Here is a 12,383-nt window from a genome sequence, read left to right as displayed (position 1 = left end):
TCTTGGACGTGGTCCCGATGCATAGAGAATTTTGGGAATATGACACTCAATTACTCTTTCTTGTCTGTCACTCTTCTCTCAGATACTACTAAGGCTTCTATAAAGAAAATGTGGTTTTGTATTCCCAGATGAGCCTTGCATATGTAATTCGCTAATAACCTAAAGAGCACACATATGCTTCTCCAAGTTAAAGTTCATATGGATATCCAATACCAGACCCATTCCACTTGGATTGAATTCAGGTTGGAAAAACTGAAACTATAACTGCACGTGGCTGAAAAATGACTGAAATATATTTGAGAAATGGCTGAGGAAATAGAAATGAGATTATAAACACACTCATGAAAATAGACGTATTACTGACCTGAGGTAGCCCATACATCCCTAAGTTAATGAGACAACAGAAAGACTTAAGACTCACATGCATCAAACCTCCTTCACCGTCTTACTTTGGTTCCTAAAATCCAGGGCTAAAGCAAATTAAATGTCATATGTGTAATGATGTCCAAGGTGACTCTCATCAGTCCCTCACTCCCATACATGAATACAAATGACAGGAAAGAGAATGAAAAAAAAACCCCACCCCAACTAAATACAAGACTAAAGGAACTTTTTCTGAAAAGCGGGAATTCCAAATAGGCCATCACTAGATTTGTTAGAATAATAGGCCCTTTATTTTAAAAAAAAGCCAGAGCGAATATTCTTCTTCTGTCCCCACATATTTCCTTGTTCACTTGGGGCTTTCACTTACCGTAAGCCAATTTCAGCCTCTGAATTGCCTTTTGCACTTCACATTTGAGAAGAAATAAAAACACGTCCATTATGAATTTTTGGTCGTTCAAAGATATTGTAATCAAAGAACTCCAGGTAAAATCATTTTATGTTGAATTTTTCCAATTTTTAATATATTCCTTTATAAATAATTTGCTATATCTAATCACACAGTGTTTCCAATACAATCGAAATGATGGTCATGAAAGATTTGGTAATACTTATCTTGGAATGTCTGAATATTACAGTATCAAACATACATCCAGCTTTCTTTCAATTTTTTTGTTATTAAATCCTTTATATTAGATATCTCCATTGTCACCTTTTTGAGGAGCTATGAAGCTATTATCCAGCAAAATTCCTCTCGTGGAAAAAGTTGGCCCAAGATTTTGAAAGAATGGATTTCAGACTGTAGTTCATTACAAAGAACTGGGGATCTATACTATGTCACCTAACCTGGATGTTCCAACCTAACCTGTACGTCTCATCAGAAAGTAGAACCACGCAGTATTATTGCTCTTCCTTCCAAGCAACAGGACCAAGAATATATTATGAGATTTGAAAAACCTCACCTTGGTGGATAGATTTCTGGGAATCAACTTCAACTCGTCCATAGTCTCCAACTTCAGCATCCCATCTGTCGTCGTAACTTCTTAAATCAGAGTTTACAATATTTGTTTGATTGTCTCCATTCCTGTTGCCTGTGTCCTAATCCCCACCCAATCATCTATGGCTTGGACATTTGTAAGAATCACAGACTTCAAACTTTTATCTGAGCACTTCCTTTATTTTATTCTCCCCAGTTCCCTCTTCCACTCTCTTTAGGAATTGTTGCAACCTTTCCCATATTTCATCCGCTACCCTCACCTGTGATGTTTCCTCTGCTTTCACAAAACTTCAGATCGTAAACTCAGGCAGCCCCTCACAATCTGACCTTCGACCCTCCATTTGCAACCTCATCTCCATCTTAAATGACTCTTTAGGTCTTCCATTAGAGAAAATTATCCTCTTGTTTTCTATTAGAATATTTAAAAATCTCATGCTGATAAATATAGAGATAAGGAATGTGGATTTATTTCCTATAAATTTCTGACACAAGCTGTCATTTTACCTACTGTAATAAAAAGCAATTTGATCACTTCCAGGACAATTCCACCCAGGTCAGCCAATGCTTGTTTGAAACAGACTCTTGAAGTTGGCGGTTGAGAAGTTAAATTCCCAGATTGCAACTTCCACGTGTGCTCTCAGGCATGTTCTCTCCTCTCCAGTGCTCCCTCCCTTTTCTCCTAGTTCACCTCAGAATTAAGTGTTCCCATCCCTGAAGGCTAAATGAGAAGTGAAGGAACCGGGCAGTATAACTCAGGCCCGAGGGCTGTCCACTGGGTCTGGCTGGTCCCTGCCCGGGGCACCTCGCCCTGCTGGGCTTTGTCCTGCCACAGCATTTGGTCACCCTGGCTGGCCCTTGTGCATGGTGCGCATCTGGACCTGACATCTCCTTCACGGCCTCTGCTCCAGACATCCACTCTCTGTCCACCTTGTCTGCACCAATCAGTCCCCGTGGCTGCTGTAACACAGCCCCATGAACCGAGTGGCTTAAAACAACACAAATTCATTCATTATCTGACAGCTCCGGAGGTCAGAATTCCAAAATGGGTTTTATGGGGCTAAAATCAATGGCAGGACTGGGTGCTCTCTGGAGGCTCTAGGGAGAACTGGTTTCCTCACCGTCTTAAGCTTCCATTCCTTGACTCGGCTCCCTTTCCTCGCCTGAAGTCCTTGCCGCCCTCTTAAAAGGGCCCCTGTGGTTATATCAGGCCCACCCCCACAGTTCAGGGTAATCCCTCACCTCAGGACCCTTAATTTACACCTGCCAAGGCCCCTCTGTCATGCAAAGTCAGTATTCACTGGTGCTGGGAATTAGGACGGGGACCTTTTGAGGCGTCATTATTCTGCCTACCACACACTTCCACCCCTCATTTTAAAATTCAAGTGGGAAGTATGCCCAAATCCCCTGAGGGGTGTGTTTATATGACCTCGTGATTGGGGTATACAGGAGACATGAATGAAGAGCACCTGGGAATTTTCAGCCCAATCCCTTTGACCAGAGGACCCTGCATCCCCCAATCCTTCCTGTTCTCACCACACTCAGGACCGAGGCTGAGGGCCTGCAGGCAGTGGCTGGCCTTGATTGGGAAATGAGAAGGTTCTGCGTGTGATGGTCTGGGCTCCACATAAGCAGGCTCAGCTGCAGGCTGGGCTTGCCGGCCGTGCAGGGGCTGGCTGCTGTCAGACGGTGAGTTCATGCTCTGTTCCATGGGGTGGCAGAGGGGAGGTTTTTCAGGGCAGATCTGGGGAGAGGCCCCACATACCTGAAATCCCAGGTGCTACAGCAGCATCATCTGTGGGCTCCTTATGGGGCTCAGGAGAAGAGGGGAGCCTGAAGGTCAAGGCTAGGAGGCTGTTGTGTCTTCTGGTTTCTCCCATGTGCATGTGCTTGAGGGGGTAGTGATGCGGGGTGGGGGTGGGAGGTTGAGGCACTTGGTGTCTCACACTTCTGTCTTGGCTTTTTAGGGCGTGATTTCTCGGCAGTTTGCTTTCTTCTGAGAATAGAAGCCCCAAGAGGAGAAAATGGCTCTTTCATTTCTAAGGGTAATATCGCAGGTGAATTGCTTACTTATGATTTTCTTCCTAAAATTCCAATTTACAGGGCCTAAAAATGTCTTTTCTCTTTTGGGTTGTGAGGGAGAATCTGATCCCGGCCTCTGTCCCAGCTTCCCGTGGTTGGCTGGCACTCTTCGGCATTCCTTGGCTTGTAGGCGCATCGCCCTCCTCTCTGCTTCATCTTCACGTGGCCTTTCCCTTTGTGTCTTCACATAGTTCTTCCTCCGTGCAGATCAGCCTCTGTGTCCAAATTTCCCCTTATAAGTCACATACAATTGGGGCCCACCCTAATAATTTCACTTCGACTTGGTTATTTCTGCAAAAAAAAAAAAGACAAAACAAAACTCTTCCCCCTATTTTCAGGTAGGGTCCATTCTGAGGTACTGGGGGTTAGGACTTCGATGTACCTTTCGTTGGGGGACTGTTATGAGTCCATACAGACCAACACAAAATTTTCAAAACTAGTTATTTCTTCTAGAAGAGAGAAGTCACTCAGTTTTTTTCTAGTCTAAATTGATGTGTATCTCTGCCTTTGTTTTGAAAGAATGTCTGCACTGTATAGAAGTCTAGATGTGTGGCCTCATCTACATGCCCAGCCCAGTCACCCCGTTCTCCCCTCTGGCGAGGCTGGGGTCCTGCTTTCTTACCAGCCCTGTGTGACCTCTAAAAGCTTCTGTTTGACTCAGGATCCTAACAGTGTCCTCCCAAGTCAGGCCCTATGCAGACCCAGTTTCAATGTCAGCCAAGGACCCTCGGAAATTTTCATACAAGGGTTTGGGGCTCTTTCCTAGCACCCTGCCCTCCAAATCCCAGCTGTGTGGGAAGGAAGCTCCAAACTCTGATATCCTCTCCCTCTGTCCAGCAAGACTGCTGCTCTCTGCTTGGGTTCCACGTCCCTGCACTGTGTCTCTAGAAATGCCACCAAGGAGAGTTCAAGGGTAACGTGTGCTTTTATTTTCGTCCAGGGTAACAGCCGTGGACAGGTTGCTTCCCAGTGCATAAAAACAGTGATCTGTATGCTTACCTAGCGTTTTTAGTTCTTTCATAGTGAGAGGGTAACTCAGAGCAACTACTCCATTATCACCGGAACCCAAAGTGGTCCAGTTCAAGTTGACTTTCGTCTTTGAAGGCATCCCGAGATGCCTCAGCCTATATAGTCACAGTTGTTATCAGTCTGCACTGTAGGGAAGTCTGCAAGTGATTGTGTTCACTGGGGTTCTCCAGAGCAACAGAACACCAACAGCATGTGCACACGCACACACACGATTTAGTGTAAGAAATGGACTCACTTCGTTATGGAGGCTGAGAAATCCCAAGATCTGTAGTCAACAAGCTGGAGACCCAGGAGAGATGATGGTGCAGCTCCAGCCCGAGGCTGAAAGCCTGAGAGCCTGTGGTATAAGTTCCTGAGACTCGAGGAGAGAGATGCTTTGTTTTGAGCAGCCAGGCAGGAGGAGGACCCCGAGCATTCCTCCTGGGTGGGATCCCAACTTAGAGGCCTTCAGTCATAATCCCACAGATGGCAGCTTCACCCCATTGACTCCCCAGCTGAGCACATACACGAAATGTATGTTTCTTTAGCTGTCACTTTTTTTTAAGAATGAGGATAGGTAATTTTGCCTTCCTGGACTCTTCAAGGACAAAATCCATTTTTTAGTTTCCGCTTTCCATTGGTGCTTTTGGCCACACGTTCTAACATAGCCTTATACCCAGTTTCCCTCCCGATTCTGCCCAACCTGAAAGATACGTACTGAGGGCCCCCGGAAGCGTGGACACGTGTGAAGTCTCAGTTGTTATTTCAGGACTCGGTGAGATTCAGAGACGTGGCCGTGGTCTTTTCTCCGGACCAGTGGGCTCATCTGAGCCCTGAAGAGAGACAACTGTATACGGACGTGATGCTGAACAACTGTGATTACCTCGTGTCCCTGGGTGAGGAGGTCTTTCCTTGTTAGTTTAAAACTACCCATGGTGTGATTTGTCCTTCGGTGCAACTTCTCTGCAGAGTCCTTGAAGGTGCCTGACTGAACTTGGACCCGGTATTCCTCAGAGCAGCATTGGAGCTGTGTGATGTTTGGAAGGGCGTTTCCGCCTCGTGAGGACTCCAGCTTTATATCCTCCACTGTCTTCCAAACCATCACACCCTCCTCCAGAGCTGTACTTGTCAGGCCATCGTGTGCCCAGGAAACAGCTGCAGACATGTAAAATGTAGAGGGTCTTTGTTTTTCTTTTAAACAAAAACAGTGTTACGGAGGTTCCTGAGAGATTTTTGAGGCGAGATTTATCATCAAAAGTGTGGGTCTAACTAAGTTCTGTAATAACCACAGCATGGTCAAGGTCACTTGTTTTTCTTAGGACACTGGACTTACAAGGCAGAAGTGATATCCTCTTTGAAGCAAGGGAAATCGCCCAGCATGCTGGAGAGGGAGGTGACAAGTCCTCCATGCCCAGGTAAACTGACAAGCAACACGCAGGTGGAGGCCATCACAGATCCCCCCCCCCCCCCCGGGCTGGTCAGAGAAACCTCACCCGCGGTGACAGGGAGGAACCCCTTGCCATAGGCCTCCAAAGAAATCTTATTCTTACCCCACATTCATCACTCTCCCCGTACCCCTCTTGTTATACCTCCATTCTTAGGACACTAACTAATGTGCCAGTAAACTTCTGAGGTTTATATTACCACATGAAGGGACAGAAGGGTGAATAGCTGAACTGGCCCGAGAGTTTATCAGCGATTGGAATAAATGAGTGGGTTAGTTCAAAAGTGTCATGAAAAGTCTTTTTTTTTTTTTAAACAGTTATGGAGAGGGATTTTTTCCTCTAGATTAGATAATAGGTTAATTAGATGAAAAATAACAAACCAGAAAAGCAATAAAATTTACTAGCTAACTGGAGAGAGATGACTCACCCATCATTAACAGAAAGCAAAAACTGCAATGCTCATGTAGGAATTTCACAGAAACGTAAACAAGTTTTAAGTTTCAGCACACAGTACCGAAGGCAGCTCATTAAAAGACCCCTCCCTGAAAGTCAAAGAATGAAAAGATAACCAATTTAGTTTGCGACATCATTAGATCTGAAGGGCAGAATAAAACGTTGTAGGCATTTTGGAAAATGGTCCTGGAATCCAGGAAGAAATTCAAAGGTTTTGTAAGAATTGTTCACAAGAATTCCAAGTAAACTGGAGCCCTCCGATTCTTTAAAACCTTAATAACCTGGCCTAAACTCCTCTTCCACCTTGAAGCTAGTTCATCTATACAGATGAGTCATCTGAGCTTTCTCTTTTTGTCCGTTAATGTACTTGTGTCGCTTCCTTAGCCTTTCAATTCTTTGGGCACATTTTTCCTATTGAGTTCTGATCACTTTTATGTTTCCTACAGCATTTTCCTACTCTTTCCGGTGCCTTGTGGTTTCAGGAAACCAGTCTGTCTGCTCTCTGTTTTGTTTTGTGTTTCGTACATAAATATACACCTGTTTGAATACAACAAATTGGACTGCCAGGGTTGGCAGTGTGCCGGTGAGAGAGCTGGAAGTCAGCAGCAGAGAACTGAGCGCATCACACGCTCAGCTGCTGGCAACTGTCACTGCTGTTCCAGTCGAGACTCCATCGTCATTTTGTGTCCCTTGATCTGCAGCCCATGACCTCATCCCCCCCCACCCCGGGACAGCCCATCTAGTATCTTTTCTATGCCACTAAATACGCATATATCAGTTATAAAATACACACAGTTTTATACATATGAATGCATTTTAATTTAACTGGCATGCCATAAGAATCTCGTTTCTTGTCTTCCCATTTATCTCTAGTTCTGAGATCCTTACACATTTCAGCATATAAGCACATCTCATTTTTGAGTGCAATATAGTATTCTATAGTGTGTGTCCACCACATTTAACTTTGGAAACCTCTCCCTGAACAAGGGCTAAGTCTCTGCAACTCTTTCTGACCAAATTCTCACGTGTTCCCTTGCGAATCGGTGTGATCATTTCTCTGGGTCACAGGACATAGTATAAGCTGTTTCACAAGACATTCCCATTGCCTTTGTACCTTTGTAAAAAAATCAGTCGTCTCTATGTGTTCATAATATTCCCTTACTATTTTAGTGGTTGTAGAATCTGCAGTTACGGAGCCTGCTTTCTGCCTAACACTGGTAATTTGTGTCTCGGTTTCCCCCCCATCAGTCTGGTGAAGCTTATCAATTTTATGGATCTTTGTAAAGAACCAGCTTTTTGTTTTATTGTTTTTTTCTTTGTTGATTTCTTATTTTCTATTTTATTACTTTCCACTTTCATTTTTATTATTTCCTTTCTTTTGCTTACTTTCATTTACTGTATTTTGCCGTGTATAATGCACACTTTTTTGCCCAAAATTTGAGGGGAAAAATAAGGATGAGCATTATACCTGGGTAGTACCTGAAATACCTTGTATCTGTTCTTGTGTTTTGTAATTATTTGTTTCATAAAATTTCTTGTACTATAATATGTTCAAAAATAAATGCTAAAATTCCTTTATAATACAAAAAATATATATAAATATAAATAAATAAATAAATAATTGAATTAAAAATTAAAATGAAAGATTTATTCCTGAAAGTTTGGGCCAAAAATGTAGGTGTGCATTATATACAGCAAAATACGGTAATTTGCTCTTTTCTTTCAATCTTAAGGTAAACGCTGAGGTCATTGATTTGAGACCTTTCTTCTTTATATTATAGGCCTTTAATGCTTTGAATTTTCCCCAAGTACATTCCACAAATTCTTATATATTTTCATTTTCATTCAGTTCAAATACTTCCTGATTTCTCTCTTCATTTCTTGTTCAATCTGATTAGTTAAAAGTATATTATTTGGAAGTATTTGGTGAGAGAACATACTCTGTGTGACTTGAATTCTTTTAACTGTGTTGTTTTATGGCAAGAATGTGGCCCATCCTGGGAAATAGCCCTGTGCACTCGAGAAGAATGTGCATTCTGTTGTTGAGTGGAGCATTCTATAAATAGCAATCAGATTATTTGGTTGATAGAGCTGTTTAAACCTATCGTACATTTGCTGATTTTCTGCCTACTACTTTCACTGATTACTGAGGGGGGGCATTAAAATTTCCAACCACAATTATGAATTTATCTATTTTCCTTCATACCCTTTTATGCCATGTATTTTTTAAAAAACTGTCACCCAAGGATATGTTCATCGATTATAAGAGAGGAAGGGAGAGAGAGAGACAGACAGACATGTGGATCGGTTGTCTCCCACACATGTCCCGACAAGGAATAGAAACCCACAACCTGGGTATGTGCCCTGACCAGGAGTCAAACCCACAATTTTTTGTGTGTGGAACACCAGCTCCAACCCACTGGGCCACCCGGCCAGGGCGTGTGCCATGTGCTTTGAAGCTCTGAAGGCGCGTGCCCTTTGAGCATTGCTGTCCTCTTATGATCTGACCTCTTCAATATTATGAAATAAACTTCATCCCTAGAAGTATTTACTGCTCTGAGATCTATTTTGTCTGATGGCAGTGGAGCCATTTCAGCTTTCTTTGGGCTTGCAGCATGGTGTACATATTCTGCATCGTTTTACTTTTAACCTGTTCGTGTCTTTACATTTAAACCGAGTTCCTTGTAGAGAATATATAATTTGGTTTTGCTTTCTTATCCAATCTTGATAAACTCTACCTTTTAATTGGGGGTGTTTGTACTAGTGGTTCTTAACGGGTGGAGAGAAAGATTTTGTCCCCTTGGGGCACCTGGCAATGACTGGTGACATTTTTGGTGGCCACAACTGGGAATGGGAATGCGCTACTGGCATCTGGGGGGTAGAGGCCAGGGATGCTATTAAACGGCCTGCATACACCAGACCACCCCCATGACAAAGAAACTATCCCAGATGCAAAATGTCAAGAATGCCCAGACTGAGAAACCTTGGTTTATATCATTTACATTGAATGTGATTATTCATAGGGTTGGACTCAAATCTATCTTCTTATTGCATTTGTCATATCTGTTCTTTGTTCTCTTTTCCCCCCTTTCTGCCCTCTTTTTGACTAAGTGTATTTATTTATTTTTTTTAGGATTCCATTTTATCTCCTGTGGCCTATCAGCTATCATTCCGTTATTTATTTTGGTGGCTGCGCTAGGGTTGGAGCTTATAGCAGGCGTCGTTAATACTGCAATTCTTAGGCTGTACTTGCCTTTGTCTTCACCCAGCCTTTGCGCTATTGTTGTCTTGCGTTTCACATGTTCTAAGCCCCACAGTACGTTGTTGTTGTGTTTAATCATCCAATACTCTTCTAAAGAAAAAATAATGTTTAAAACCTTTCATATTTACCGCGTAGTCACAATACCGGATGTTCTTTCTTACTTTGTGTAGATCCAGGTTTCATCTGGCACCCTTGGCCTTCTGCCTCAAGGGACTTCTTTTAAAATTACTTGTAGTGTGAGTCCACTGGTAATGAATTCTTTCAGCTTTTCTATGTCTTAAACTGTCTCCTCCGACCCTTCATTTTTCAAAAGTTTGGCTGGGCATAGAATTCTGGCTGACAGGTTTTTGTTGTTGCTTTGTTTTTTTAGACATTAAAGTTTTTGGTTTTGGTTTTGGTGTTTGGTTTGCAGTGTAAAGTGAGGAACCTGACGTCACATCACTTTGTTTCATGTATGCTGTCTTTTCTTCCTCTGGCTGATTTTACGGTTTCCTCTTCACCACCAACTACAAGCAATTTGATTATGATGTGTCTCGGTGTAATTCCCCTTATGTTCCTTATGCTTGGAGTTTGCTGGGTGACTCAGTCTGTGAGTTTGTAGTTTTCACTGTGTTTGGAAAATGTTGAGCTGTTATTTCTTTAAATATTTTTTCTGGTCCTTCTCCGTTTATTCTCTTTCAGAGATTTCAGTTGCCCATAAGCCATCTGAAGTTGGTAAATCTTCTAATTTTTTTCTTTATAGGATTTTTATTTAGTAGATGCTGATACTTTTAACCCTCTGACTGTTCTAACTTTTGAATTATACGTTCCATTTCTCCAGTCCCTTTATCTTTGAGGTCTCTAAATAGGTTTTCCATGTTATCGGTCTGTCTTTGGCTCTGTAATTTTGCTGTAAATGTGAACTCTTAAGTTCATTTAAACATATCTTCAAACGTGTTATTTCCTCTTTGCTCTTTTTTTATTACCCTTTGATTCTGTCTGATGTTGTAGTGCCCTGTTTATCTTTTAGAAAATATTCATGGATATTTTACACTATTTCTCTGCATTCATATATTTTTCAGTCATTTCAGTAGCATTTCAAGGTCTAGAATGATGAAGGTAACAGAAACTTATCCTAGTTCTCCATTTCACTAATGGTAGGTTAATACAAACAAAAATGTATCTATAATATTTTATATGTTGTACAGAAATGCTAAAAAATACTTTTTTCCTAGCAATTAACCAATTTTCATTTAGATTTCTTTGTTACCAAAAAATAAATGCTAGAACTTATCTTTTGGTCAAACTATGGGGTCATACATTTGGTAGAGTCTGGGGTTATCAAGATACTAAACAATAATAAAGTGTTCAGACAACATGAGAATTTACTCACGTGTGGTGTGTGTGTCTACTGGGGACTCCCTTCCATTTCTAACAACCTGTCACTAGGATACATTTCCACAGACTAACAAAGATACACACACACACACACACACACAGAGGGAGGGAGATATGATTATTCTTGGCGTTCTCAGCAATAACAAAAACAAATATAATTCAAATATCCAAATAGGTCACTGGCCCAATCAATAATGACCCTGTCATACATCAAGATATTAAATATCAGTAAAGTTCCTAAATCAGATTTATACTTACTAGTATAAATTTCCCCAATTTTTCTGTTTAAAGGAAAATAGTTAAAAGTATAAGCTCTTTCACAAATTGTTATCTCTATACAGAGATATATTTTTTTAATTTTTATTGTTATTCAATTACAGTTGTCTGCCTTTTCTCTATACAGAGATATTTTAAAGGACCTTAATGAAAATAAAGCTTTAATCCACGCTGGGGACTTTCATGTGATTCTTTTTGGTTTTTTTCCTAATTTTATTGTTGTTCAAGTACAGTTCTCTGCCTTCTCCCCCCACCCCAGCCTAACCCCTATCATGTGATTCTTTAGATTCTTTAAGCTTTTCTGTTTTGGTAATTAAAATTTCAATGAGTCAGGTTTTTTTTTTTATAGTCACAAATATAAGTCTTTCAAGTTTAAAGAAAAATTTTCCTTGGCTACACGTCGATCACTTAAATGTTTCTTGTACACTTCTCTCTCATTCCTCACCCCCACAAACTCCTACTTCTCCTACTGCTCCCCTAAAGTTCCCGGTTTCTCCCTTCTCTCCCCTCACCCCACTCACTAATTATCTCGACGTTTGTTGCAATGTCCAGATTTAACTTTATTTTTTCTCAAATTGTTTTCCTACTAGCGTGTCAACCAGTGCTGGTGAATTATCACGCCCTTAATGAACCTGTGAACACCTTCAGACAAAGCCCTCCCCCGGTGAAGGATCCCAAACTCGGTACTTCTGTCCAGCGTTATGAATGCGAGGACTGCCGCATAGCTTTCAGCCACACCTCCCAACTTATTGGACATCAGAAAATTCACAAGGTAGTGAAAGCCCACAGTTGGGGTGAAAATGCAAAGGCCTTTAGGCATCGCTCATCCTTCACAACACCCCAGAGAACACATATTCTAGATCAACACTTTGAATGTAGCCAGTGTGGCAGAACCTTTGACAGAGCTTCCAAGTTGATGCAACATCAGAACGTGCACAGTGGATGGAAACCATACAGATGTGATGTGTGCCAGAGGACCTTTAGGTTCCTCTCGTCCTTTAATACGCACCAGCAATTCCATGTCGGCAAGAAACCCAGCTTGACTTGGCATCAGAAAATTCACATGCAAAAGAGAGTCTTTGCCTGCAGAGTTTGTGCCCGGGCC

Source organism: Desmodus rotundus, chromosome 6, assembly GCF_022682495.2.
Source record: "Desmodus rotundus isolate HL8 chromosome 6, HLdesRot8A.1, whole genome shotgun sequence".
NCBI lineage: Eukaryota > Metazoa > Chordata > Mammalia > Chiroptera > Phyllostomidae > Desmodus > Desmodus rotundus.
Note: the sequence above shows the minus strand (reverse complement) of the source record.